Below are 3,370 nucleotides of genomic sequence, written 5' to 3' on the forward strand. Positions count from 1 at the left end.
ACATTGGTCAAGTAACAGCCTGACGATCCGATTCCCATTGTAGTCAGCTATTACAACAAGTTAGGGCACTGGTTTTTTTTAAACAGTTATGTTGACAGAAATGTGCACATTGTTGTCCCACAAGGTACCTGATCAGTGGCGCGGGGCGTAGGGCGGGGCGTAGGGCGGGTTTGGAGGGTGGGTGGTTATACGGGACGGTACTGGTATTCTATTGCAAAAACAAAAATGTTGTCCCCGAAAATTCTTGAAAATTTTCTCCGAAAATATCTATGCTTCAGACTGTTCACAAAATTGGCTGCCCCCAAGTGCAATTTGTTGAACTTAACGAGGATCACAGTTTTAAATAAAAATATATCTGCTTTTGTAGCTGTAGCTGAAAACATATCTAACCTCAATACACAATCTCAGTGGGAGTGAGTGTGTGAATGAAATATCCACATTGTTGTCAAACAATGTTCAATGGCACACAGGGAAACAGTTGTCTGCTCGTGCGTCATCACGTGACGGGACCTAACAAACAGATTCTGAAGATGACCATTTGAGGCCGTACACATTTTTATGGGCCAAACAGTGTCATACATTAATATCGATCTTTCAAAAGTATACAATTTATTTTCGGATGATGTTTTGCACAATGATATAGAATCTACATTTTCAGGGGTCAAAACATTGTTATACAATACTATCGATCTTTCAAAAATATACAGTTTACTTTCGGATGTTCCTTTGAGCAATGCTGTACAACTCATTTCACCCGTGAAGATTCCGGGATAGAATAGGTCTTCAGCAACCCATACTTGCCGTAAAAGGTGACTATGCTTGTCGTAAAAGGCGACTAACGGGATCGGGTGGTCAGGCTCGCTGACATGGTTGATGCATGTCATCGATCCCAATTGCGTGGATCGATGCACATGGTATTAATCACTGGATTGTCGATTATTTACAGACCGCCGTCATATTGCTGGAATATTGCTGAGTGTGGCGTTAAACAACAAACCAACCAACCAACCATTTGTTAGGTAAATTTATCAAGTGTGTGAGTAAGCTACATTGATTTTCAAAATTATGTCCAATGAGTCAGCTTTCCAACGGGAAAGGTTTTCCACTTTGGTGAAGAGTACGAGCGATGGCATTTTGCTGATTGAAATCTAGGATACATGTTTGTTTGTCGCCACATTGAGCAATATTCCAGCTATATGAAAAGGTCTGTAAATACTGAAGACCAGACAATCCAGTGACTGACATCGTGAGCATCGATCTACGTAGTTAGTAAACACGTTAGAAGTGCCTCCGTGAGTTGGGTTTTATTGCCGCCTTTAACAGTATTTCAGTTATATCACGGCCTGTGAGCTTGAAGTTTGATGTGGGAGGAAAGCCCGAAGTAATGCCACTCTGATGAAACCAATGAGCACGGGTATGGTGCTGACAAACCTAGAAACATAATCGGGGCGAACCAGGATTCGAACCACAATCATAGGCTTCTAGCGTGCCCAAGGGACGCAACGATGCACATCTTGACTTGGTGTACGTGGGGCGTCCGGGCTAGAATTGGTTTCTTGAAGTGAGTGAGTTGGGTTTAACGCCGCTTTTAACAGTATTCCAGTTATATCGCGGCGTGTCAGCTTAATGTGGGAGGAAAGCCCGAAGTGATGCAGGTCTCAGACGTTTACCACTTCGGTGAAACCCACGAGCACGGTTATGGTGCTGACAAACCTAGAAACATAATCGGGGCGAACCGGGATTCGAACCCACGATCATAGGTCTCTGGCGTTCCCAAGGGACGCAACTCTGCACAGCGAATCGCGGCGCCTCAGATGACTGGGCCACCAGTTCCCCCGGTTTCTTGAAGCCTATGCTGGTCACATGATGGCAATCACTGGATTGTCTGGTCCAGACTGGCCACCCCGCGTTATCTTCACAGGGTCTGATGTCAACACATTCATGGCATACCGCCGAAATGTAATTGGTTCTTTTTGACAACATTAAAGTGGGTCAATGACACTGGTGTAATGTGTGGCAGATTTATTGTGTCTCTAGTTGTAATTAATGTCGGGGAGTTCCTCTCAAGGACGTCTCTACACCATCCATAAATCTGCCACAATAGATCCCCAAGGCCTTAGTATAGTAAAAGGTGTGAGAGATTTGATAGGAAAATATTTTTTCAAATGTGAAGTTTTCAGTTCCACCGTTTGTATATGCTGGCTGGATGACCTCATTGTGTGCCCCGAGCGAATGGATCGATGCTCATGTTATCAAACACTGGATTTTCTAGTCCAGACTCGATTTTTTTTTTACAGACCGCCCTCATATAGCTGAAATATTGCAGTGTACGGCGTTAAACAACAAACAAACAAAACATTTTTTTTTCTGCAAGAAGCCGAACTAAGCTATTCAAGGACTGCGTATGTCAATAAACAATCCGAATTATCCATGATAAACAAACAAACAATAATAACCGAACCTAAACATCATACATGGATCATGGGTCCCGTGAAGATTCCGGGGTAGAATAGGTCTTCAGCAACCCACGCTTGCCGTAAAAGGTGACTATGCTTGTCGTAAAAGGCGACTAACGGGATCGGGTGGTCAGGCTCACTGACTTGTTTGACGAATGTCATCGATCCAAATTGCGTGGATCGATGCTCATGATATTAATCGCTGGATTGTCTGGTCCAGACTCGATTATTTACAGACCGCCGTCATGTACCTTGAATATTGCCGAGTGCGTCATGAGGTGAGGTGAGGGTTAAACGTCGTGTCCAAGATTATTGCACTTATATAGCGACGTGCATGCACGTGTGTGTATGTCTGCTTGTACTAGTCCGGACTGATGCCGATTTATAGTGCTAGCTCACTGAGATACCATGCCGCAGTTTAACATGAATACCCCACTCAGACACAGACTCCGAGCCGACCAGTCCTTGTTTTAGCCCATTAATGCCGAGCGCCAGACAGGGTAACAACAAGTACCACTTTTTAATGTCTGTTGGTATGACGCGGGCGGGGATCGAACCGTGGACCTTTCGCTCTCCGGGCGGACGCTCTACCACTAGACCACGGAGGCGTCTTGGGCCGTTGAGACACTGACGGTCCTAAAGGGGCCATGACGTTGCACTTTCTTGAAACAGCACATCAAGATAAAGCTCTCAAAATAGCAGTACTTTCTCTGTTATTGCCCTTTATTCAAGGTATTGTATACAGTTATACCTCTCTGACAATGGCCTTTATTGTGGACAATGGCCTTGATTGTGGACAATACTGTGTAAACGGTTTGATATCAATGAGTTATAAAATCCTTTGCACACGGCACCTTCTGCTCGGGCATGTTATAAAGACAAAAGTTCTCCTCGCCGTGATATCTGACTTCAAC

The sequence above is a fragment of the Haliotis cracherodii genome, unplaced genomic scaffold (genome assembly GCF_022045235.1).
Source record: "Haliotis cracherodii isolate W230 unplaced genomic scaffold, xgHalCrac1.p SCAF_14, whole genome shotgun sequence".
Lineage (NCBI taxonomy): Eukaryota > Metazoa > Mollusca > Gastropoda > Lepetellida > Haliotidae > Haliotis > Haliotis cracherodii.